General features: G+C 45.1%; 1 protein-coding gene across 5 annotated transcripts in view; it reads left to right on the top strand.

Moving 5' to 3' along the window:
* The first annotated feature begins 373 nt into the window (after nt 1-373).
* TRAF3 (TNF receptor associated factor 3) overlaps nt 374-26884 on the top strand; it is an 81961-nt gene continuing 55450 nt past the window's right edge. For 2 of the 5 annotated variants that reach the window (XM_060271748.1, XM_060271747.1), the window contains exon 1: nt 374-2121. The gene's annotated coding sequence lies outside the window, so the exon portion shown is untranslated. The remainder of the gene's footprint in view (nt 2122-26884) is intronic. The other 3 variants (XM_035105552.2, XM_060271740.1, XM_060271745.1) reach the window with 3 other exon arrangements.

The raw sequence follows: 26884 nt of genomic DNA, 5'->3' as shown, positions 1-26884 counted from the left end.
CCCGCGCTTGCTGCAAGAGAAAGGCGGGCCGGATCGTGCGAGACGGATTGAATGAAATCCCTCCGGGAAGAGCGGCTGGCCCCTCCCACCCCATCGCCCCCCCCCGCTGCTTCTCTCTTTGCTTGGCAGGGCAGGCAGCCAGTCCGCTGCGCCGGCCGCCCAGAAAGGGGGCGGGCGCGCCCGGCGGAGTCCCTCCCGCCTGGCTTGCGACGGCGAGCTGCTTGCCGCGCCTGCTGTCTCGCGCTTGTGCTTTTGCGCCGTAGCGAGAAGCCGGGCAGGGCGAGAAAGGAAGGGAACGCGGCGTGCCGGGGATTTCCAGCCTGGGCTTCGGGAGGGCGGGAGAGGAAGTGCGGGGCGGGGTGAGGGAGAGAAAGAGAGCCGGGGCAGCGCACCAGGGACTTTCCAGGCAGCCGGAGCGAGGCGGCGGCTGCTGCTGCTGCGTTTGGCGGGGCTGCTGCAGAAGGAGCGCTCGCGGGAGGAGAAGGCGGCGGCGGTGGCGACGGCTCTTTTCTCCTCCGCTCCCCCCTTCCCTTCCCTGGGCAGGGAGAGGAGAGAAGGAAGCAGGTAGGGCAGCCGGGCTGTTGCGCCCCTCGAGGCGCAGGCAGAATCCGGGGAGAGGAGGCGAGCGGGGTCCCCTCCGGCTGAGGAGGCGGTGTGTGTGTGTGTGTTGTGTGTGTGAGGCGGGCGGGGGGCGCCTCTCGTCTGCTGGCTGCTCCTGCCGCTGCTGCATTTGCGAGCAGGCTGCGAGGGGAAGGAGGTGAATGCCGGAGGTCCTTTCCGGAGCCTCCGCGGGGAAAAGGGAAGGGGGCGTGAGGGAGGAGGAGGAGAGGGGCGGCTGGGTGGACGGGCAGCCTTCATGGTGGCGCCGCTTCGGCTCCTGGGCTGGAGCTGCGAGGGGCTGGCCGGGGCAGAGCCGAGGAAGGTCGGCGGGCTCGGCTGCGCCGCGGCGGGCAGGAGCGCGCGAGGAGCTGTCGGGGCTGCTTGAGGGCACGCGAGGGGACGCTCGCTTTCCCGCCCCCCTCCCGCTTCGCGGCTGTTGCTTTGCTCTCCCTCTCTGGCGCCCCCCCCTCATTCCACTCGAAGCAGCTGCCCGCAAAGAAGGGGTCTATGCCCGGGGACTATGCAGGGACCCGGTTGCTTCTGTTGCTCAGTCCCATTCGGTCTCCATGCATTGACTGCCGGGGAAAAGGCTTCTGGGGCTCAGAGGTAGATTCCATTCACTCCCTGCTGCTGCTGCTGCTACTGCTACTGCTCCTGAGCCGCTGGCTTTGCTCAGATCTCCAGACCCAAGTTCATCCTTCCAGCTGTTTGCTGCTATAGCTGCTCGCCCCCCACCCACCCCCGCCGCTTCAGTCTGCCTTGGTGCTTGCTTTGGAGCCGGGTGCGCGCGCGCGCCTGTGTGTGCATTATTGCTCTTTGAGAGAGGGAGAGAGACTATTTTGGAAGGCCGAAAAAAACCTTAACGTCTCGATGTTGGAAAGTGGATCAGACCAGTAAGTCTTTTTTTAAATAAATGAATTCAGAATGGTTTATGTGTATATGTGGGTTGCTGGTGAAGGAAGCATGCTTCGACCCCCCCTCCTCTTCCTCTCCCATTGCTGCCTGTGCCTTAAAGGTGTCTCTGCATGCATTTGATGTGCTGTTTGAATGCAGAATGCTCTCTTAATTTTTGACTCCCTCCCTATGCAGTCCGTGTAGGCGGGCCGTAGGTATTTAAAGGGGAAGTGTCTTGCCTTGCAAACCTTTTATTGGGGTGGGGGTTGTTTTAATTCACTTCTGGCAAACTCCTGTTGTATCAACTTTGCATGCTCCCACAGGCTAAACCTTATTTTTTTGGCTTGGTTGCATCGCGGCGACTGCACTGATGCTTGCAGTAGGTTGCACGTTGAATTTCAATCAGTGGTAGCAGCCATGCAGGATAAGGGAACATTGCGGTTACAAGTGGAGGGAGAGCTCTAGGACAAGATACAGGATGAATTATCTGTAATATGGGTGCGTGCATCCTCTTCTATTGGGAAAAAAAACCCTTGTGTGTGTGTGTGTCTGTGTGCTCTTTCATAGGAATAGCCTTGTAGCCAGTGCGGAAGAAGGAGCTCTCCTGTAAAGGACACAGAAAGAAAGGTATCTATTATGGCCTTTACATGTTATGAATTGGTTTGCCGTTTGCAACCCACGGTGCTTTTTAGATGTGCATGGTTTTAACGTGGGGAATGTTAACTTGTGTAGGATTACGTCATGTCGTGGTGTAATGAAAGGGAATGGGGTTTTTTAAAGTTTTATCCTGAGTCATTCCTCTGCAGACGAATCTTTTGTTAAAAGCAGTAACTGCTATGTTTTTGTGTCCCATCCCCCCACCAGTAAGGCAGGAAGGAAAAGCCAGTAACTGATCAGTCACAGAGATGTATATTTAGATAATGCTTGGAGGTATGATTAAACTTGGAAAATCGTAGTTCGCTTAGCATTCTGGTCATCTCTCCATAATGTTGTACCAGGGTATTGCTGATGAGCCCAGCCAGCTGCGGGAGCCCATGCTTCCAGCTGTAGTTAAGCCTCTTTGCTCTTGCCATTTCCCAGTAGCAGAATGGGAAGGACCCGCAACGCATCAGGGTGAGGAGGGAAGAAGAGTTGTCAGTCTGTTGGCGATGGCTGAACGTTGTGCATTGTGATAAATGAGTTTACAGAAAAGCATTACGTGTTACTACTTTTAAGGGATGCATTTGGGCTCTGTTTTGCCTGTTACTGACCTCGGTGAGTGAATTTCTATTGACATCTTTGAGGCTACAATTACGCCAGTGGTATTGTAGTCCTCAAGTGCTGTCCATAAAGGGGTGTAGCTTCTATTCTAGCATATGCTGTTGAATTGCAGTACTATGAATGGCTTTCAACATGGATTCTGACCCTGGCTGTTTAGTGCAAAATGCTTATTCCAAATAAGTTACTGGGGGTGTACGATAGCTAAATGGCAACCTATGAATACATTTTCATCTACAGATGTCTTCCTCCCCACCCCACGATCTTGTTTAATCACTGAGGTCCAGCTTATGGTTTTGAATTGGCATATATTTTGCTCTTTAAAATAAGGCACTTTTTCAAAGTTACATTTTCTGGATTAAGACGCTTGTGAATATAGCATGCGTGCATTTCGTTTAAAGTGTTTACAGTATAGGAAAGGCATTAAGCGTATGAGGCAAAATCACTTTCATGTCTGAACGTGTGGTTTCATGGTCTCGTTGGGAAGCCCCTGAGAATACTGGTTAATAATGGAAACAGTGATCTTACTTGAGGTTAGGCAGCTAAAGTTATCTTTGTAGTTAGGATTTTGCACAACGCTTCTAAATGCAGGCTGTGTTCATTGTTGTTGTATAGTATGTTAGTGAAATGCTTTTTGGTTCAGTAGCACCGAACACTTAACATGTTCTGCGTATGGTGGCAAAGGAGCCAATCCAGCTTGTGGGCGAGGAAGGATACTGACGTCCATAGCTTTCCTGGAATACAGCAGTAAGGAAGGCTGATCTTTTGTGACAGCTGGACACAGACATTCTGGAAGTGAAATAGGCAGACGATTTGGGATTGCCGTACATGAGACATTTCAGTTGAATTAATGTGTATGTTTTTGCCATCTAGTCATCAGTGGGTATGAAACACACCACGGGGTTAAAAGCAAGGAATTCTGTAGTATTCGTCAGTGTGTAGTAAGACACCTAAGAAATGGGCTGGATCCAGTCAAAGGCCTGTCCATTGCAGCATCCCTTTTTTACACAAGTGGTCAAGACAAGCAGATGCTTCTGGGAAGCTCGCAAGCAGGACATGGAGACGGTGATTCTCTTCCGCTGTTGTTTCCCAGCAACTGGCATTCAGATGCATGCTTCCTCTGATCTGGAGGGAGTATATACCCATTGTGAGTAGTAGCTGTTGAGAGCCGTATCCTTCGGTAACCAGGGACGAATTTGTAGAGAACAGCATCAATGAAAATTCCAAAACCGGCAGGGATATGTTAAAGGATCTATGCCGAGGATGAATTTCAGAATGCCTGAATGCATGTGAATTATTTCCGTGCCCTCAAGTGACTTTTACATTGCAATACATACAGATGAGGCGAGATGGAAAAGAGGCTGTTGGTTAAAGGAAAGGGGATGATGCAGTGGAGCGGATGCAATATTCACGCTGGAATTAAATAGCACAACGTGCTCTTAAGTTTGTTTTCCCTTTATGGGTTTCTTTGAATAATAATAATGGTAATAATAATATAGCCTTGGATCCCAGCTAGTCTTAAAATCAACACAAGTCTACATAAGCAGCAGCAGCAGACAACAACAACAACAAAAAAACCTAGAGTTGCAAAGTCGGTTGCTAGCAAATGGCCTTCTGAGATGTTTTGACATGACCTTTTGTGACTCAGTGTCTTGACTCAGTGGCACTCTCCACACTCTTTTCGACAGGCTTCTTTTAGCCTAGTCGATTTCTTAGCCAGTGGAAAGTGAGATTGTTGTCCTTCCCCACAAGCAGAAGCCCTCTGTGGCATGCAAGCAAGGCTGTGGCTTTCTGCCTTTCCCAGTGCACACACCTGTTCCACCTCCAGGCGCAGCAAACACCCACATGTGGGCATAAAATAGGCATAGGACCTGTGCATGTATAAAATAAAAAGGTAATGGTAATGTACAGAATAGAATGCATGCGTTCCTGATCTGTGCAATCAGCTGGAATTCTACGGATGTGGGCATTTAGCAAGTGCCAGAGTGTGACCTCACTTCCCCCTCATGCATTGCTCCAGTGGTGGTGAAATAAACTTGAGCTAGCCCATTGGGTAGCAGTGGTCGATGGGAGCTGCGGATCTCTGAAATTCACCTATAAAATGGGTACAAAGTTTTCTTCCGCAGCCAAGTGGTTTAGATTTTTTTATTATTAAAAAAAATGAGGATTTCTTCATTACGGAAAACCCTAAAGTACTTCAGTTTGGGGATTCCAAATCCTCCCCCCGCCTTAGAATAGTTATATCTGATTTTACTCCCATCATGGTAAATTCATTGGTAGCCTTTTATGGTGTGTGGTTTTGTGTCCACGCAAATATACGGTGGTATGTGTTTCAGTAATAATTACATGCCAGTGCTTTTTCTTCTGGGATTTACTGTTTTATGCCTCTTGGGATTGTACAAGGTAGTAATAGTGTCAACCTTGTTTGACAGAGCCGTTCTAGCTAACAATTTATATTGTGTGTAGAATTCCGGAGTGGTCCTTACTTGCTTTCAACAGAATCTCCTAAGGATGCTCAGAGCTACTTCTGGATCTTACTGCAGGCTTTCTTCCATATGGCTGGATTAGTAAAGCACAGAAGTGTTGCTGTCTTTCCTCAAACAAAACTTCAAATGTTGCTGCAGCAAAAACAATCAATGTTTAGGGTACAACCAGGACTGTACCTTGAGTTTATAGCTCCACCCCACTAGCGGAAAAGTATTGCACGTATTGAAAGAGACTTTGTGTAATGCTGCACGGCAGGCTTGAGAGAATTGCCAACATGAAACTTTCGTTGGGTCCTTGTGGATTCGTTTTTGAAAACAAACCCTAAAACGCAGAAACCTACCGTTTATTCGAGAGCATAATTTTAGATCCCTGTACAACCTTTAAAAACGGAGAGTTAATTTGTGTTAATTATCCCAATGTATTTGAAGCTGGGGTTAAAAAAAGTAGGAACAGTCAGTTATCCATAATTTGTTCCAAACCCCCTGCAAAGATACAAGTTTTTTTTTTTAAATGTTGCCCATTCAACACACTAGTGAGGAAGTGCTCTGAATCTCCCTTAGGAAGGAACTACCCAGCCTACAAACCACTACTGAGATGGCCTTGCTTTCTGTCACCAAACCTACATGTCTCAGCCTGTGTCCTTTCATGCACTTTTTAAACTGTGGTGGAGGAAGGAAGCCTGCAGGTCCCACCCTCTCCCAGGAAGTTCTCGAAGATGACCACCAATATCTTCCAGGGGCCTTCCCCTATAAGAAGAAGCAGAACTACGTCCGCACTCTTTGCAGATGCTTGCAGTCAGCTGATTTATGTCCATACTGCAGAGTTAACTACCTCATCCCAGAGCCGCCTTGGAGGAAGTGGTATTTGATTGGGAGATCAACCCTTGAGGTTGGGGAGAGAATGTGAATGAACACAGGTCCATTGATTTGGCACTGCTGCTGCTGTGCCTGGAAACCACTGGTAACTCCAAGTGACATTTCTTTTTATTTATTTAGATTTTTGTATCAGCTGCTCCTCCCAAGAAATTTAGATCAGCAACTCACCACTGTGGTTGGAGGGAAAAAGAGAGACAAGAGACAGCAAGTTGTTCAAGGTTTCATGGAGTAGGAATTTCAACGCGGATTTCATACAGTGGTGCCTCGACTTACGAATTTAATCCGTTCCGAAGGCACCTTCGTAGGTCGAAAAATTCATAAGTCAAAAAACGCCATTGGAAACGCGATTTCCCATAGGAATGCATTGGAAACGGAAAAATTCGCAAGTCGAAGCAACCCTATCTAAAAATTCATAAGTCGAAAAATCCCTATCTAAAACTGCCGCGGTTTCCTTTCGGGTGTCGAGACATTCGTAAGCGTGCGGTCATTAGACCCATTCGTAAGTCGAAAAATTTGGTTGTCGAGTCGTTCGTAAGTCGAGGTACCATTGTATTTTCAAGCTCAAAAATTTAGCCGTTGTACCACACTGGTTTTCATGCTGTACTTGAAACAGCTGTTTAAAATGCAATTAATAAATACATGGCAAAGTAAAGCTTGCCTAGTTTTCTAGATCAGTGTTTCTCAACCTTTTTTGGGCCACAGCACACTTGTTCCGTGAAAAAAATCACGAGGCACACCACCATTAAAAAAGTTAAAAAAATTAACTCTGTGCCGCCCTATATTATAATTATGACTGTAAGAAACACTTGCCAAATATTGCTTTCCGATGGGTTAGTGTTGGCGGCCGCCAGGCTCGTTTGCACTGAGCTTTGGGAAAGAGGAGGAGAAATATTGCTTTCCGGCGGGTCAGTGTTGGTTATTGGCGGCCGCCAGGCACGTGACAATGCAAATCGCCCTTCTCGTCGCCGCACACCAGCCAGCGTCTCGCGGCACACTAGTGTGCCGCGGAACAGCGGTTGAGAAACGCTGCTCTAGTTATCTCTCGCATAGACTACTGCAATGCGCTCTACGTGGGGCTACCTTTGAAGGTGACCCGGAAACTACAACTAATCCAGAATGTGGCAGCTAAGATTTGAGACAAAGAGTCTTCCCCTATTCATACCTGGAGATTGAACCCAGCACGTTCTACCTGCAAGGATGCTCTACCACTGAGCCAGGACTGTCGCCCTTCTCGTCGCCGCACGTCGCGGCACACCAGCCAGCGTCTCGCGGCACACTGTTCTAGATTGCCAGTGCTGGCAGCAGTGAGAAACCTATGTGTTTTGGGTCTCTAACTCTCATCAGCTCCAGCCAGCATGACTAGTGTTTAGGGATTAGGGGAACTGTGGTCCCACAAGAACTGCAGGGCTACAGGCTCCTGATCTTGGCTGTGTCACTTGGAACTCCCACTGACTGCTGTCGTCATCATACAGGCTGCATAGATGCACCAGTTCTTCTTTGAATAAGATTTGATGAAAGAAGTCAGTCTCTGAAATTAATGTGTCTGGATTAATAACTTTCAAAATACCAGCAGACATTGATCTTGTTGAAACTATTTTTCTGTGTTACCCTGTTAAATATGGTTTATACCCAATTCTGAGGTAGTCCTCCGTCTTTCTAGTGTCATGACCTTACACATAAGGAACCCTTTCCTTCAAGATCTTCAGAAGGACACCTCCGTTCCAATACATAAACTGATTATCACTTTGAAAACCAGACCTTCAGCCAGGAACAAGAAGAGACTCAAATCACCCACCAGTTACAAGTCTTCGTTCTGTGGCTAACAATGGCATTAACCAGTAAAATGGTAATACCACACAAAATTGAGAAAACCCATATTTGAATACTATCCCTCCTCAAAAAAACTCCACGTTTCCTGCCTTACTTGAATCCATGGTGTAACTATGAATATGTAATGGCAAAGAAAGCATTGAAGTTCCCAGTGTTGTGTCATTAGACCTACCCAAGAAACACTTGCTTTTAGAAAGAGACCAAGTCAGGGTTCCTATACTAGGGGATAACGAGACAGATTCCGATGTGCCTGCTCAGTGGTTGCTTGGGATAAAATCTGGGCAATCAAGGATTGTTAGTTATTATATGTTGATCCTGGAGCACCATTGATTGTGTGCTACCATAAAGGAGATACTTTCCTCTCCACAGACACAGGCAGATATATATTGTTGTGAGTTTGTGGGTGCCTGACTCCCATGTTAAGAGTTTCTGGGTGGCACATACTCCTGGATTCAGCAAATGTTAAAATGTAAGCTTGGCCCTTTTCCAGAAGAACAAAATAAAGGTGACAAGCCATTAGGAAAGCCAGGGTGAGGGGGCTCTGTGCCAGAGGGAGTAGAATTTTAGAGTTGGCTGTGATGTGCTCTAGAGCAGTGGTCTTCAACCCCCGGGCCACGGACCGGTACCGGTCCTTGGATCAATTGGTACCGGGTCGCCCAAGAAACATTTAAATACAATTAAATTAAAATTATTAAATCAAAACAATCTAAATAAAATATAAACAATCAATGTCCCCCCCCCCTCAGCGGGCCGCGGTAAAATTATCAAACGTCGACTGGTCCGCGGCGATAAAAAGGTTGGGGAGCACTGCTCTAGAGGACAAAAAAGGTTGCAGGCTGGTAAAGGCAGCAAGCTGGAGTGAATTTCAGAGCCCGATGGTTGATTTCTGTTTGAATCCAAGGCAGATGCTATGGAAGATGCTATGGAAGGGTGTTGATGCTGTGAACCGCTCCGTCGTAGGCTCAGGTTGTATATACAGTGGTACCTCTACTTACGAATTTAGTGCATTCCGAACGCACATTCGTAAGCCGAAAAAAATTGTAAGTCGAATCCCACAGGAATGCATTGGGAGAAAAAATTCGTAAGTCGAAGCAACCCTATCTAAAAATTCATAAGTAGAAAAAATCCTATCTAAACCGCTTCCAAGATGGCGGATGGAGCTCCGTTCGTAAGTAGAAACATTCGTAAGTAGAGTTATTCGTAAATAGAGGTACCACTATATGTGTAAATAAACCACCCTAGTCTCTGCTGTGCCTCATTTCCAAATGGAAATGTGAACCCCAGGTTAAGTGCCTGGAACCCCTGGAATTTTGCGCACAATTTCCTGCCTGCCTGCATTGCAGACCTATATTGCATTCAAATTAATGATCCTCAAGTCACACTGAATGCTAGTGATACTGGATGCTTCCTTGGTCTGGACTTGTTTTAATGGACCATGGTTTAATGGAACATGGTTATTAGTACCTGTGGTGCTGGAGTGGAAAGAAATTAAAGGTCAGGCAGTGAGACTGGGAAGGATCCATACCCAAGACCCTGGGGAAATGTTGTCAGAGATGGAAACACTGAGCTGGATGTAGCAATGATATAAGGCAGGGAATAGGGATCCTGAAGTCTTCCAGATGTTATGTTGCCCCCCTCCCACCATGAGACCATTAATCTCAGGGTTGCGAGTTCAAGCCCCATGTTGGGCAAAAGATTCCTGCATTGCAGGGAGTTTGGCTGGATGACCCTTGTGGTCCTTCCAGCTCTATGATTCCATGAACCCTGACTTGTGCTGATGGGAGCAGGCATTGAGCAACATCTAGAGCAGGCCAGATGTTGTCAGACTACAACACCCATCATCCCTGACCACTGGTCCTGCTAGCTAGGGATGGTGGGAGTTGTAGTCCAACAACAGCTTGGAGACCCAGGGTTGAGAACGGCTGATCTGTAGGGCCACAAACTCCACACACCTCTGCTCTTAAGGCATCTTTATCATATGATGAAGTGAGAATAATGCCAAAATGAGGAAGAAGAAAACGCTAACAGCTGATACTACAAAGGCACTAAAGCAAAATAAAAGAAGCTTTAAACTTAATCCAGTAGGGAAGAGGGAGCCAGTGTAGAGATGTATTCAAAGGGCAGAGACTATCTCGGTGAGTGGAGAGAGAAATTAGATGAAGGGAAAAGTTTGACAGATGCTGAAGGCGAAAGAGAAGGCTTCCGTTGTGTGGCAATACATCCTTTGTGGAGCAACAGCTGAAACTTTCTGACTTCATGAATTTAATAGAGTTGCATATTTCAGAGTTCTGCCATAAAATCCAGGAGACATTAAAATATAATCTCCCTTGGGGCATGCCTCATGTAAGGCTCGCTATCTATAGCATTGCTATCTATAGAGTTGTCTTTAAAAAATAATGTTAAAGTGGTATTTTTAAATATTTTTAAAGCTCCCTGTGTCTGAGCCTTTGGCTTTGTCAAGGGCACTTAATGGAAGGGCTTTTGATCTAGCAGACACATTTGAGAATCAAAGAGGTCAAAGAGGAAGAGAAGCCGTTTTTGCACCCGAGATAGGTCTTTATTGCCAGGGAACCCTACAGAACACAGTGGAATGTGGAGGTGGGGTGTTGCAAGGGAACAGAAAATAGGCAAAAAACCCACCCCCAAACCCCTTCCTTCTCATTAGCAGAGATACCTGCTGGGTCTAAAGTGCTTACATGAGCATAGTGGCACCAGTTGGATTCCATTCAACACTAGATCACAGCTCCCAATCCTTTCATACAAAAATCCATTCCAGGTTTCCCCCAAAAGCTTCCTTTGTGTCGGCAGCCTTTTTTTTGTGTGGGGGGTGGGGACAACAACAACTTTTTTGTGTTGTTATTCAACAATTGGTAATTGGAAACCCTTGTTGATTTATTGCACATCTCCCCAATAGACATGATAGAAAAGGAGAGAGAGGAGGGCGCCGCAAATCAGCCAGAGATTCACTAGTAAATTTCTTGCTTTCTTTAGGCATACATGGGTAGTAGTTGCAATGCCGTTTTCACTGTGCTGCTTAAAACGATGGAAGCAGTTGTTGAGAGGCTTAAGTACGTTGCAAGCAATTCAGCCACTTTGCTCTCACTTCTTTTTTCCTGATGGATCACATCCGGCCATGAAAATTTTTGGTTAGCTTTACTGCACGAGGGCTTTCTACCTTCTCAGAATGATTCATTGCACTCAGAATAGGGGTTGAAAGGCTATTTACTTTCGATATAGAGTGGCAGAATTTCTCTTGGGTCCACGTAGAAGTGGGGCATAGTTTAGTTCAAGTATTTGCCATACGTATGTCCAACCTTTTTGAGTAATGTGAGTTATTTTGGGTGAAAATTCCACCGTTATTTAACAGCAGCTTACCTAGAACTTGGTTAGCACGAGCCACCAAAATTTGAGTCTCAACCAACACCACATGAGCGCAAAACATTTAGAGCATATTTGTAACAGCCATGGCTTCCCCTAAAGCATCATAGCTTAACCTCTCAGGGAGCTACAATTCCCAGCATGCTTGCCAAACTGCAGTTCCCAGGACACATGTTGTTGTTGTTTAGTCGTTCAGTCATGTCCGACTCTTCGTGACCCCATGGACCAGCGCACGCCAGGCACTCCTGTCTTCCACTGCCTCCTGCACTTTGGTCAGACTCATGTTGGTGGCTTCGAGAACACTGTCCAACCATCTCATCCTCTGTCGTCCCCTTCTCCTTGTGCCCTCCATCTTTCCCAGCATCAGGATCTTTTCCAGGGAGTCTTCTCTTCTCATGAGGTGGCCAAAGTATTGGAGCCTAAGCTTCAGGATCTGTCCTTCCAGTGAGTACTCAGGACTGATTTCCTTAAGAATGGATAGGTTTGATCTTCTCGCAGTCCATGGGACTGTCAAGAGTCTCCTCCAGCACCATAATTCAAAGGCATAAATTCTTCAGCGATCAGTCTTCTTTATGGTCCAGCTCTCACTTCCATATATCACTGCTGGGAAAACCATAGCTTTAACTATACGGACCTTTGTCGGCAAGGTGATGTCTCTGCTTTTTAAGATGCTGTCTAGGTTTGTCAACCTAGTGGAAAGCTATGTGCCTTAAGTGTGTGTTGTGAACGAAGCCCAAAGCTGTGTGAGATTTTGAATTTTCCATGTGTTTTCAACTTAGGCATCATGCCCACCAGGCTCTGTTGTTTCCTAGGTCTGGGATGAGGGCTCTGTTGTCTTCCAGATGTAGTAGGACCACAACTCCCATCATCCCTGACTGTTGCCCATCCTGGCTGGGGCTGATGGGATCTGGAGTCCAGCAACAGGTTGAAGGGCTGCGGTTTCCTCACCCACATCTTAAGACAAGAACTCACTAGCTGTAGTTCTGGCACTGTCCTTGCCTTTATCATGAAGACTTAATCCTATAAATCATTATTATTTACTGAGGCTTAATTCTCTTGCAGTCTGTAAATCTTTGGGCTGTGTTTCTTGTAACTGCTGATGGGGAATTGACTGTACATCCCCAATCTCATTTAAAAACAAAGCTTAGTCTTTGTTATTTTAACATGGTTTTAAATAAATCTCATGTCTATATTGTAAACCGCTTTGAGATTCATTTCTTAAAAATATAAAGTGGTCTAGAAATAAGTAATAATAAAAATGATAAAAAAGGATGTTCTCTTGGTGTGGCTTTAAGGTGAGCTGTAAGCTGTTTCATTCCATCCACACTAGGGAAGGCCTTGCGGTGGTGTGGGACTTCTGTTGCTTTCATTATTGTAATTTGTGTATACAGTGGTTTTGATTTTGTAACGTGCCTAGAGACTTTTTAAATTGAAAGACAATCATATAAATTTAATAAAAGGTTTGGCATGTAGGAAGCTGCTTTATGCCACATCAGTCTGGCTGGCAGTGGTTTTTCCAGGATCTCGGGCAGATATTCGTCCCTATCCCCCGTTACCTGGTCCTTTTAACCAGGAGGTGCCAGGAGTTGAACCTGGGAACCTCTGTATATAAAGTGTGTGCTCTCTTCAACTCATATGACCTTCCTTCTGAATTTTGCGTTTGGCAAAGGAGATAAAAGCAGTTTCGTGTTTGCTTCCCCCCCCCCCACATGAAAGTAATTCTGCAGAGGCAGACGTGGGTGGCAATAACCTGTGATAATGGAGCCCAAAATGCTCCTTGGGGGCCTATTCAGTGCAGCCAGAGGAGGACTCTGCGCATGCCACCTTCAATGTGTGACACCAGCCACCACTGAAAATGATTTTGGGAAGGAAGGTAAGAAAGAAACAATCAAACTATACTTTGTGGATGGTTCAGATGCCAGTCTATATTATGTCAGGATTTTGGACTCTGCGGTGTTGGTGGAAATTTCCTTTTTTTAAAATTTGTGTTTGTTCATGTGACCAGCCTAATGGCATTAAGGTTATTAATGGCCTAGATTAGGATAAAAGACTATATTTTTAAATTTAATTTTGGCTGGAGGAATGTACTTGCTTTATTAGGTTCATTTGTACACCATTCTTAATTTAGAAAAATCACAGTGATTCTAATGAAGATAGGTGGATGGGTCCCCCCCTCTGTTGAAAGAGTGGAGGGTCGTGAGACACGGGGTGAATCCTTCTCAGTATTGGTACCAAGGCCATCAGACTTGCTCCTAGAATCATAGAATCGTAGAGTTGGAAGAGACCACAAGGGCCATCCAGTCCAACCCCCTGCCGAGCAGGAAACACCATCAAAGCATTCTTGACATATGCCTGTCAAGCCTCTGCTTAAAGACCTCCAAAGGAGGAGACTCCACCACACTCCTTGGTAGCAAATTCCACTGCCAAACAGCTCTTACTGTCAGGAAGTTCTTCCTAATGTTTAGGTGGAATCTTCTTTCTTGTAGTTTGAATCCATTGCTCCGTGTCCGCTTCTCTGGAGCAGCAGAAAACAACCTTTCTCCCTCATGCAGCCTTGTTCCTCCCTTATTCCTTTTAATAGGCACCAGCTCAATAGAGGTTGGTTGTTTTTTAAATAATAATAATAATAATAGAGTGTTTAGGGTTCATTGAACCTTCGTTTACCCATTGTTCTTCAGTTGTGTACATAACAATAACTCTGCTGGATCAGGCCAAAAGCTTGAATAGTCCAGCATCCCATTCTCACCATGGCCAACCAGATTCCTCTGGGACACCCACACACAGGACACAAATAACAACAACACTCTCCCCACTTGTGCTTCCCAGAAACTGGTATACAGAGCCATAACACCTCCCAATACTTTAGATCAGGCATAGGCAACCTTGGCTCCCCAGATGTTTTGGAACTACAACTCCCATGATCCCTAGCTAACAGGGCCAGTGGCCAGGGATCATGGGAGTTGTTGTTCCAAAACATCTGGAGAGCCAAGGTTGCCTATGCCTGCTTTAGATAGTACACACCTAGTGACCATCAATAGCTTTACTCTTCAAGAATTTGTCTGAACCCCATTTTAAGTCATTCGGGTTGGTGACCATTACTTTACACCCCTTCCTTTATGGCTTTTTTGTGGTGGGGTGGTGGAATCTGTTCTTAGTGTTTGCTGTTGTTCAGCCACACAAGGTGTTTCAATTTGCCTAACTTGGGCATACCTTCTCGGTAGTGGCACCCACCCTGTGGAATGCCCTCCCACCAGAGGTCAAAGAGAACAAGAATTACCAGACCTTTAGAAGGCATCTCAAGGCAGCCCTGTTTAGGGAAGCTTTTAATGTTTGAAGGATTTCTGTATTTTAATGTTTGATGGATTTCTGTATTTTAGAATTTCTCTTTTGTTGGAAGCCGCCCAGAGTGGCTGGGGGAACCCGGCCAGATGGGCGGGGTATAAATAATAAATTATTATTATTATTATTATTATTATTATTATTATTATTATTATTATTATTTGCTCTAATTGGAGTCCCGCCACCCCAATGTAAATTGCAGATGTGTGTGTGTTTCTGAACAACTAGCCTCAGGGGTGAGGAACCGGTGGCTCTCCAGATGCAGATTGACTCCAACTCCCATCAGCGGTGTCAGAAACTCAGATATATAAGCTAGGTGCCAAAATGGCACCTTAAACCAAGGTTAGAGATGCCAAAATGGGATGTCTGGTTGCCATTTTGGCTTCATCACCTTTTTTTTCAAATAAACATCAGTTAAACATCTGGCTAGTTCAGATGACCACCTTCAGCTAAGTCAGGCATTTCCAACAGGTAGGACGTCTGCGGTAGATCACTGGCAAAGCTCAACAACTTTGACCTAAACTGCCCAAAATGGGGTAGATCACTACCAGTTTTTAACCCTGTGAGTAGATCGCAGTCTCTTGGGAGTTGGCCACCCCTGAGCTAAGTTAAGAGCTTTGAGAACTTAAATAAGAAAAGTCCCTTGATCCAGGGACGGTCCACATAAATTTTGGCTTATTCTGAGTTCTTCTTAAGTGTGACCGCTCCTGCTCAGAAAAAGCATTTTGGTTGCAGAAATTCATTCCGATTGTGCAGATGGAATATAACAGGTAGAATTCTGTGAAAACAGTCCAGATCCAAGGATTCCCAGGCATGCACCTCCAGATGGTGGAGATGTCAGGTCCCATCCTGGCGTCCAGGAATATTCACTTGGTCGCAAGTGGTCAAAAGCCAGGTGCAAAATGCACCTGGCGCCTTGCTGATTTCGAACACTGCCCATCAGCTCAAGGTGACGTGGTCAGTGGCCCAAGGATAATGAGAATTGCCCACAAGACATGGAGAACGACATTTTCCCTCCACCTGTGTCCTAAAGGCACTGTTCCAGAAGTTGTGTGCTCTGCATCAGTTGTTGCTTTAACACTAGAGTGGTGGGTGAAGAAATTCTTTGTGTTAATGCTCTTTGCTACAAGAGCAAACAAACTTCATTACAGTCTGCACCGTTCTTGAAGCTTGACCCCCGATTCCTTGCTGCGGAGAGATCCACAGCGTGGAGAAGATAATGAAGGTGTTTTTCAAGCCTGGAGTACCAGCGAGTACTGTAGTCTCTGAACTGAAAATCTTCTTTTTCGTTCTGAAGAACCTCTTGACGATTCACTTAACTTGCACCTGAGGACAAATATGTGTTCTGAAGCATGAGCTGAAGGAGTTTATACCTTGACATTCATCACCTTCCTAAATATATAACAGCACCTAATTAGGAATTAATGCCTAATGAGGAATTAGTGTTTCTGGTGGTTGGGATGGGTGGTGGTGGAGGAAATTAAGCAGGAAGTTTTCAGATACAATTAGCATTTACGGTCCCTCAAGGTTGACACAGATACATGTAAGAAGAAAGGAAAGCACCAGTTTATGGAAATCTAGAAACAAGAGGTACCAATATCCAAATGGGATAGAATCGCTGTAACACTTAACGCAGGCAAGCCTTTGAAGAGCTAAGTCACTTGAATGCATGAACCAAATGCCCTCTCAAAGCGCTTTGTAAGCTCCATGTGTGCACCACACATCTGCTTCAAACCTTTCAAATCGGGCAAGTGACTGAATAGTTTGCTGGTAGGTTTCCATTTTAATCTATTAAAAGGAACGGAAGAGGATGTGCAATTCAGCAAGAGGCGAGCGATAATGCTCTTGCCTGCTTTCTCTGATGTCTTCTTAGGTTAGGCTGGTATCAGCCATGTTTAGGCCATTCTCTCTGTGGAGTCGCTTGCCAAGCAAAAACACTTGCAGATGGATATTTATATCTGTCCCGGCTTAACATTTTGTGATGATTTGATGGCTGTCCTGGAATTGTTCTATTTGTTCTTAGTTTTATGTTATTATTTTTTAATTATGTACTTAGGTTCAGTTTGGGGATTAAAAACACACACACACACACACACTGTGTTAATGATTTGTTGGCCGCCTTGAGTTTCCTTGCGAAAAATTGGGAATAAAGTTGTATCTTTTACGATAATGCAACTAACAACGCAAATTGGCAATCCAGATTATATTGCTCTGAAGGAATGCTGAAACCTCACCAGCAACCGCATTGTTTCAATAGATACTCAAGTGTATAAGGTAAACAACTACAGTGGTACCTCTACTTACGAATAACTCTACTTACAAATTTTTCTACTTACAAACAAAGCTCCGTCCACCATCTTGGATGCAGTTTAGATAGGATTTTTTCTACTTACGAATTTTTAGATAGGGTTGCTTCGACATACGATTTTTTTCTCCCAATGCATTCCTATGGGATTCGACTTACAAATGTGTGTTCGGAACGCATTAAATTTGTAAGTAGAGATACCACTGTATTGTAGGAAAATCTTGGGCCTTTTCTGTTTATGGAGGCCCAGATGGTGGTGGTGTCAGGTGATTATGTGGGACAGTTGACTTCTCCCCTTATGAAACACTTACATCCAATATCTATATGCCACCAAGCCCCCCCTTACTTAAAACAATTATAATAAGCAATTGATGTTTTAAAGAAACAGTTGTTTAATTTTTCCACAATCCAGAGATAAAGCTGAAAACAGCAGCTCTGTAAAAACAGTATGCATCCTGCTCACAGAGTTCATAATAAAAATATTGAAATAACCTTTTAAGGTTTGTATAAAACTAATAAAGACAGAGCTGAACTCACCTATACATTGGATGAACCCCACAGATAGTGCCTTTTCAGTGTTGGCTCCATATTTCGATTGTCGAGGTTTGATGGAGGGCCTTCGAGCAAGTAAGGTCTCCACTACGATCAAGCAAAGGATATCAAAATAATATTCAATAACTGTAGCTTGCTGCTGCTAAGTGACTAACACTCAGTTTTTATAGCTGCAAGGGAAGAAAATAATGGGAGTCTCCTAGGTACATTGAATCGTACCCATTAGCACATCTGGCTCGGTACTGTCCACACTTTTTGGCAGTGGCTCTCCAGGGTTTCAGGCAGGGTTTCAGGAGGCCAGAATGTGTTATAATAAATATTTCAGAACGACTAATTACTGCAGTACAAAAAAATTCCTTCAGTAGCACCTTAAAGACCAACTAAGTTTATATTTTGGTATGAGCTTTCGTGTGCATGCAAACCAAAATATAAACTTAGTTGGTCTTTAAGGTGCTACTGAAGGAATTTTTTTGTCTTGCTTCGACTCAGACCAACACGGCTACCTACCTGTAACTAATTACTGCAGTGTTTTTAATAAACCCTTTCTTCGTAAAGTTAATCCCATTATTAAAATGAAAATACAGTGGTGCCTCGCAAATGAATTTATAATTCGTTCCGCGAGTCAATTCGTTTTGCGAAAAATTCGTCTTGCGAATCGCGGTTTCCCATAGGAATGCATTGAAATTTCTTTTTTTTGCCCATAGGAACACATTAATTAAATTTCAGTGCATTCCTATGAGAAACCGCGATTCGCAAGACGAATTTTTCGCAAAACGAATTCGTCTTGCGAGTCACCATCAGATTGCAAGATGCATTCATCTTGCGAAAAATTCTTCTTGCAGGGCATTCATCTTGTGAGGTACAACTGTACTTAATGATTGTCAAGGAGAAAAAAAGTGAATGTTTATTGGAATCAGAGTCCTGGCAAAATGTAGAGCCAGATTGTTAGATGTCCCTGCAAGCACTTTCACTCAGTTTGGGTGACCATGCTAACCACAGGCAATAATCAGGAGGCAGTACTAGAATTGTATCTGCTTGCCTAATAGATCCATCTGTTGACACCACTTTTGGGCTTTCTGGATATCTCTGTCTAAACGTAATATTTGCATAAGCCCCATATAATTGACAGTGGAATGGACTCTCCTTCCCTGGAGATTTTTTAAGCAGAGGTTGGATGGCCATCTGCCATGGATGCTTTAGCTGAGATTACTGCATTGCAGGGGGTTGGACTAGATGACCCTAAGGACTCTTTCCAACACTACAATTCTATGGTTCTGTGATAAATCAGTGTATCTCAAAACTATGCTGTCAATTGCCTGTAGACACTTTGGTATTAGAGCAAAATATTTTTCCGTACATTCATTGGATTTGACCCATGTAGGTAGTAGCAGTCAAGAAGAGAGAAATGTTTATAGGGAATGCAGTCTCAATATTTGTGTGCACACTTTGGAAAGATGCAGCATATGCCCAGATTTCTATTTATTGTCTGCCTTTGAGGCTTGCTTTATTGCTTGTGCATATTAATAGCAGGCAGTTAAAATGAGCTTTGCGGGTTCGTCTCCCAGCAGGAAACCCCTGAGTGTTTAAATTTCCAATAGAAACAGGACCGCGTTCTCCAGCAGTAGTACATTATGTATTTATCACTTGGAAATGTGGAGTGGGGCCTTGCATCATGCTTTGCCACTCTGCAGTACAGTAATGGATAGCCTCTTCTAGTGCAGGTGGAAGGTCCTAGTACCTTTTCAAGCCTGTGTTTATGTTATGAGAATCGGGGAACCTCAGTGCGGGCAAACTACCTTCCTTTTACAGGTAGGTAGCCGTGTTGGTCTGAGTCGAAGCAAAATAAGAAAATTCCTTAGTAGCACCTTAAAGACCAACTAAGTTTATATTTTGGTATGAGCTTTCGTGTGCATGCACACTTCTTCAGATACCTGGTATCTGAAGAAGTGTGCATGCACACGAAAGCTCATACCAAAATATAAACTTAGTTGGTCTTTAAGGTGCTACTAAGGAATTTTCTTATTTTACCTTCCTTTTGTAGCAGTTGAGCGCTACTTTACGCTTTTAGTAGCGCTTCCTCTTGGAGAGCAGTCTTGTGAAAAGAGAATGACGTGCATTTAACGAGAAGCCCAGTTTACTACATTTGTGGAGCTGAATGGCCTATACCAGGCACCCCCAAACTTCGGCCCTCCAGATGTTTTGGACTACAATTCCCATCTCCCCTGACCACTGGTCCTGTTAGCTAGGGATCATGGGAGTTGTAGGCCAAAATATCTGGAGGGCCGCAGTTTGGGGGTGCCTGGCCTATACAGTGGTACCTTTGGTTACGAACTTAAATCTTTCTGGAGGTCCGTTCTTAACCTGAAACCGTTCTTAACCTGAGGTACCACTTTAGCTAATGGGGCCTCCTGCCGCCGCCATGCGATTTCTGTTCTCATCCTGAGGTAAAGTTCTTAACCTGAGGTACCACTTTAGCTAATGGGGCCTCCTGCCGCCGCCACGCGATTTCTGTTCTCATCCTGAGGTAAAGTTCTTAACTTGAGGTACTACAGTATAGCTCAGTGCTTCTGATGGGCAGCAGCCCTCCAAGGATTCAGACGGGGTACCTTGAGATGTCGAGGACTGAACCGAGCACATATTGTTACCACTGAGCCATGGCCCTTCTGGAAGGCAGGAAGAATGGAGTTAGGGCTGTGTCAGAATTTCCAAGTCTGCAAGACTTCTAAAGTGTCTTAAAAGGCAGAGTTGGCTGTTACAAACAACACATCGCTACTCCACCCCCCCCAATTGATGAGATCAATGTTGAATTCCCCACTTCATTGCCTGCTGTCTCCATGTAAAGCATGGCATTGGCTTAGAGTTACGTGCAAACCAGGTCAAACATTGGGTTGGTGCAAACAAGGAAGCATGCTGGGAAAATTGTGGCTGCTTTGCTCTTTTCCCTTTCTGCTGATGCCACACTCCTGGGAGCTAAGCAGTCATTTGGCCTAGTGTTTACATTAGAACCCGGGCTTGTAATAATGATGATAATAATAATAATAGTAATAATAATAATAATAATATATTATTATTATTATTATTATTATTATTTATACCCCGCCCATCTGGCAGGGTTTCCCCAGCCACTCTGGGCAGCTTCCAACAAAATATTAAAATACAGCAAAACATCAGACATTAAAAAGTTCCCTAAACAGGGCTGCCTTCTGATGTCTTATAAAAGTCAGGTACAGTGGTACCTCTACTTACGAATAACTCTACTTACGAATGTTTCTACTTACGAACGGAGCTCCGTCCGCCATCTTGGATGCTGTTTAGATAGGATTTTTTCTACTTACGAATTTTTAGATAGGGTTGCTTCAACTTACGAATTTTTTCTCCCAATGCATTCCTATGGGATTCGACTTACAATTTTTTTTGACTTACGAATGTGCGTTCAGAACGCATTAAATTCGTAAATAGAGGTACCACTGAAGTTGTTTATTCCCTTGACATCTGATGGGAGGGTGTTCCACACGGTGGATGCTACAACTGAGAAGGCCCCCTGCCTGGTTCCCTGTAACTTCGCTTCTCGCAGTGAGGGAACCACCAGAAAGCCCTTCAGAGGACCACAGTGTCTGGGCTGAACGAAGGGGATGGAGACACTCCTTCAGGTATACTGGACCAAGACTGTTTAGGGCTTTAAAGGTCAGCACCAACACTTTGAATTGTACTCAGAAACGTACTGGGAGCCAATGTAGGTCTTTCAAGACTGGTGTTATGTGGTCTTGGTGGCCACTACCAGTCTAGCTGCCACATTCTAGATTAGTTGTAGTTTCCAGGTCACCTTCAAAGGTAGCCCCACGTAGAGCGCATTGCAGTAGTCCAAGCGGGAGATACCAGAGCATGCACTACTCTGGTGAGTCTGCAGGCATGTAGGGTCTCAGCCTGCGCACCAGATGGAGCTGGTAGACAGCTGCCCTGGGCAGAGAATTGACCTGCGCCTCCATGAACAGCTGTGAGTCCAAAATGACTCCCAGGCTGCGCGCCTGGTCCTTCAGGGCCACAGTTTGTTAGTAAAAATCCTATACATGGAGAAAAAGCTGCATGTGACTGAATTGTTTACTTTATAAGACTGCTGTATTTTCCCACACACATAGGAGACGCTGTAACTTGATCTCTTGTCATGTGATATTCTTTGTTTTGTTTCTACTTTCACTTTTGACTGGAGAGTGATGAAGTACAGTGGTACCTCGGTTTATGAACACAATTGGTTCCGGAAGTCTGTTCATAAACTGAAGCGTTCATAAACTGAAGCGAACTTTTCCATTGAAAGTAATGGAAAGTGGATTAATCCGTTCCAGAGTACTTAAACTGAAGCGTTCATAAACTGAAGCGAACTTTCCCATTGAAAGTAATGGAAAGTGGATTAATCCGTTCCAGACGGGTCCGCGGAGTACTTAAACTGAAGCGTTCATAAACTGAAGCATGGGTGTAATTGGTTCCGGAAGTCTGTTCATAAACTGAAGCGTTCATAAACCGAAGCGAACTTTCCCATTGAAAGTAATGGAAAATGAATTAATCCGTTCCAGATGGGTCCACGGTGTTCATAAACCGAAAATTCATAAACCGAGGTGTTCATAAACCGAGGTTCCACTGTACACACTTAATTATCGCTCTCTAATAAACGTAGTTAAAAAGCTACAATTGTTTGCTGTCTTCTTTACAGAAGCCAGTGGCAAGAGGAAGAATATTGGGCTTTACACCCCGATACTCTAACACAGTTACCCCATTAAGGACCAGGGAGTCTCCCACACCCACCCACCCCCTGTCCCCTCTCCCTGTCCCTTTTGTCTTGTCAGGATTCAACCTCAATCTGTTAGCTGCCATCCATCCTCCAACTGCCTCCAGGCAACTCACACGGGGCCGTTACCACCTTCAGTGGTTCTGATTTAAAAGAGAGGTAGAGCTTGGGTTGTAATGAATCATAGAATCACAGAGTTGGAAGGGACCGTGAGCGTTATCTAGTGCTAGTCCAAACCCATGCAGTGCAGGAATCTTTTGCCCAACATGGGGCTCAAACCCACAACCCTGAGATAAAGAGTCTCATGCTCTACCGAGTTGTCTAACTCAGCAAACCAGATGTCACCAAGGTTTGCTTTTGGCTGGGAGGTGGTGTGTGTGTGTGTGTGTGTGTGTGTGTGTGTGTGTGTGTGTGTGTAGATTAGCCACCCCTGATGGAGAACCTAGCCCTGTCTTAAGAACTGCTCTCTTAAACTTTAGGCTGTGCTAAGATCTAAATTCATCTTATTCTGTTGTGCATGGTCCCATGTGGGGGTGAGGGCCTGGAAGTTGGCCAGTAAATACTTGAATATATATATATGTATATATATATATATTTAAACAACCACCTTTTTCTTCGCCAAGCAACTTTGTGGAATATGTGATTGGTGAGAGAACTGTAGTGTAAACTATTCCATCTGGCTGCTAATTAAAAATGTTCCTGTGAGGTTAAATTATGTCCCGGTGAATGAAGCTTGTTGAGGGTTTCTCATTTTGGAATCATAGTTGCCCCAGGCTGATGAGTCGATCTCATCCCCATTATCACTGTAGGCACTATATGGCTTCAAGTATTCAGTAATTGCATTGCTTTTCATCTGGTTGCGCCAGGAGGTGCCCAAAGGCTCTTGTTTGGACATTTTGATGATAATTCCTTTGTTTGCTTGCCACAGACAAAACATTTCTGTTTTTGTTTTTATTTTTAGAGTGGGGTTTTGCCTGCTAATATAAAGAGTTTTATTTGGCTGTAAAAACAAAGTGTTGGTGTAGTTTTTCAACAGGTTAAACCAGAGCTTTTCATGTTGGTGACACACTTTTTAGACATGCATCATTTCGCGACACAGTAATTCACTTTTACTAGCAAACCAAATCTGGCTCCGGGAGGAGTGCGGGAAGCATTCGCACAACACGCCTACACACCGCAGCTGACACCCGTGTTGTGACACACATGTCACACGTGTTGTGACACACAATTTGGAAAGCTCTTGGTTAAACTGTTAAGGTGGCATTCAGCATTTGCCAAGAGCAATCTTTCTCAGTCTTGGGCTCCCAAATATTTTTGGACTACAAGTTCCATAATGCATAACCATTGGCTAGGATGGCTCTGGCTGATGGGAGTGGTTTGCTGGATTTCTCTTCATTGCCCTTATAGTTCAGGAGTGCCCACATGGTGCAAGCAGGCACCTATGTGCTTGCAGCTGTCTCCCCTAGTTGACCACAGAATCTCCTGCCCCTGCTAAAATGGGACATGAATTCAGCGTATAAAATAAGTTCAAATTTTGTGAGGCCTCCATCCAAAAGGGACATACAAAGAATGCACATATTGGGGGAAAGTATGCATATATTAGGACGCGGGTGGTGCTGTGGTCTAAACCACAGAGCCTAGGGCTTGTTGATCATAAGGTCGGCGGTTCAAATCCCTGCGAGGGGTGAGCTCCCATTGCTCGGTCCCAGCTCCTGCCCATTTAGCAGTTTGAAAGCACGTCAAAGTGCAAGTAGATAAATAGGTACCACTCCAGCGGGAAGGTAAACGGCATTTCCGTGCGCTGCTCTGGTTCGCCAGAAGTGGCTTAGTCATGCTGGCCACATGACCAGGAAGCTGAACGCCGGCTCCCTCGGCCAGTAAAGTGAGATGAGCACTGCAACCCCAGAGTCTTCTTTGACTGGACTTAACTGTCAGGGGTGCTGGAGGAGACTCTTGAGAGTCCCATGGATTGCAAGAAGATCAAACCTATCCATTCTGAAGGAAATCAGCCCCGAGTGCTCACTGGAAGGACAGATTGTGAAGCTGAGGCTCCAATACTTTGGCCACCTCATGAGAAGAGAAGACTCCCTGGAAAAGACCCTGATGTTGGGAAAGATTGAGGGCACTAGGAGAAGGGGATGACAGAGGACGAGATGGTTGGACAGTGTTCTCGAAGCTATGAAGATGAGTTTGACCAAACCGTGGGAGGCAGTGGAAGACAGGAGTGCCTGGCGTGCTATGGTCCATGGGGTTACAAAGAGTCGGACACGACTAAACGACTAAACAACAACAACAACTGTCAGGTGTCCCTTTACCTTTACCTATGAATGTATTAGCACATGTGTAAGTGAAAATATACAGGACCCAGGTGGCACTGTGGGTTAAACCACAGAGTCTAGGGCTTGCTAATCAGAAGGTTGGTTGGGGTGAGCTCCTGTTGCTCGGTCCCAGCTCCTGGCCAACTAGCAGTTCGAAAGCACATCAAGGTACCACTCCAGCGGGAAGGTAAACGGCGTTTCCGTAGCTTTGTCTTGCTGGCCACATGACCCGGAAGCTCTCTGCGGACAAACGCCGGCTCCCTTGGCCTATAGAGCGAGATGAGCGCCGCAACCCCAGAGTCAGACACGACTGGACCTGATGGTCAGGGGCCACTTTGCCTTTTAAGTGAAAATAACAACAACAACAAAAACACACCATTTGGATTGCTTGCAAAAATGCGTAGGAGGAACATGCAATAAAATGCAGGCGAATTTTCATGAGGACCTTCAAAGTGGTGTGGAATTGTGCCAAACTGAATTTAAGGCTGGAAAAATGAGAAACTGAAACTGACATTAGTCTCTACACCCTAGTGTGTTGTGTTGATCTGGGCACTAGTTGGCAGCATAGTACAAGCTCTGGTGGAAGTTGCTGTAAACAGTAGTGAGCTTTGTGCTTCTACAGCTGTACATCTGGGAATTCTGATGGACGCCTGCCTTTGATGTGGTGAAATTCTCCCTACCTCTCAGCAAAGCAACGACAATTCAGATGATCTGCTTTGCAAATGATTTTCGGGCACGTTGTGGCAGGGATCACCCACCTCAGATTGTAGCACATGAACAGTGCTGTCAAAACGCTTCTGGGTTCAAGAAACATGTGTACGAAGTTCCTGTTATGCAGATGTGGACATAACATGGAAGGGAAGTGCCATCACTCTGCGTAGGACATTTGCTTTGCATGCAGAAGGTCCCAGGTTCAATCCCCGGCATCTTCCAGGTAGGGAATATCCCCCGCCCAAAATCCAGTTGCCAGTCAGGCTTTACTGAGCTAGTAGTTGGATTTGGAATAAGGCACCTTCCCATGTTTCATATGGCAACCTAATTCATCTGCAGTTGACTGCAAAATGAATGTGTCAGTAATGGAAAAACAGTGTGATGGAATTCAGAATCGGTGGTTCTGTGTTCAGTGGAATCGTCTTAAAAACCCATTCAGCTCGGGCTGATCTCAAGGTGGTTACCTCCACATTTTGCTATGTTCCATATTTCATTAACACAGTGGTGGGTCTCACTGCATTCGCAAAGCTGAACATTGTCACAACTACCCCTGTTTAAAAGTACAGTGGTACCTTGGTTTACACAGCCATATCTGTCCCAGAGGTTTGTTTGTAAACCAAAACAGGTTGTAACCCAAGGCGTGCTTTCGCCAATGGGGCCTCCAAATTTTTTTTGTTCGTAATTAAAAAAAAAAGGGGTTGTAATCCCTAAAAAGTTTGCAAACCAGGACACACACTTCCGTGTTTGACGTGTTTGTAATCCAAAACATATGCAAACCACACTGTTTTCAAACCAAGGTACCACTGTATTGGGTAATACCAGATAATGGACCTTTTGCTGTGCAGCAAGCAGCATGGAATCCCGGGTCAAATTCTTTGCTTGCTGATGGATGTCTTATAGCACTGTTTTGTGCGAGAGAGAAACATGTTAGAGTGGGGGCGGGAGTTCTGCTTGAAGCTAGTAGCGATAAAAATCTGGTTTTCCCTCTTCGCAAATTCTGCTCTGGTCATGCGAAATAGGTATTCCATGAACAATTCAGTGATGAAACACTTCCTGGAGCAGCAAAAATAGGCTTGGAGGAAGGAATAGAGAGAGGAGGCCAGGCCATGGAGATTCCACCCTGCTTTGGTAACCTCTGTCCCAACTCAATTTGCAATGCCTTGAAGGTAATCTGCTTAATTATATGGCTCCTGCGAAAGCAGTTTACTGTATACTTGTGTTCCTAAAGCTCTTTCCCATGCTGACTTGATTGTATAGCCATCAAGGAAGACTGCAATGCAGTAATTGGTGTGAGCTAGTATTAGACAGTTAAAAGTGCAAGTCTATGGTAACATTTCTCTACTCCTCTGCCTGCCCCTTCCCACTTGCAAAGGAGGGGCAGGCAGGTGTGGAGTTCATGAGTCAGAAAGGTAGCGTCTTGTGTTATGTGCAGGGGAATTTTCAAGGCTTGACTATTAGTCAAGAAACTAGAAATTCACGTTTTTTCTGTGAAGTTTTGCTACTGCATGTCAGGGGCTCCACATGTGTATCTGTCTGGGTCTGTTTCAGTGCACTGGAC

The sequence above is a fragment of the Zootoca vivipara genome, chromosome 1 (assembly GCF_963506605.1).
Source record: "Zootoca vivipara chromosome 1, rZooViv1.1, whole genome shotgun sequence".
In the NCBI taxonomy this organism is placed as follows: domain Eukaryota; kingdom Metazoa; phylum Chordata; class Lepidosauria; order Squamata; family Lacertidae; genus Zootoca; species Zootoca vivipara.
Note: the sequence above shows the minus strand (reverse complement) of the source record. Positions and strands in the feature narration are given on the sequence as shown.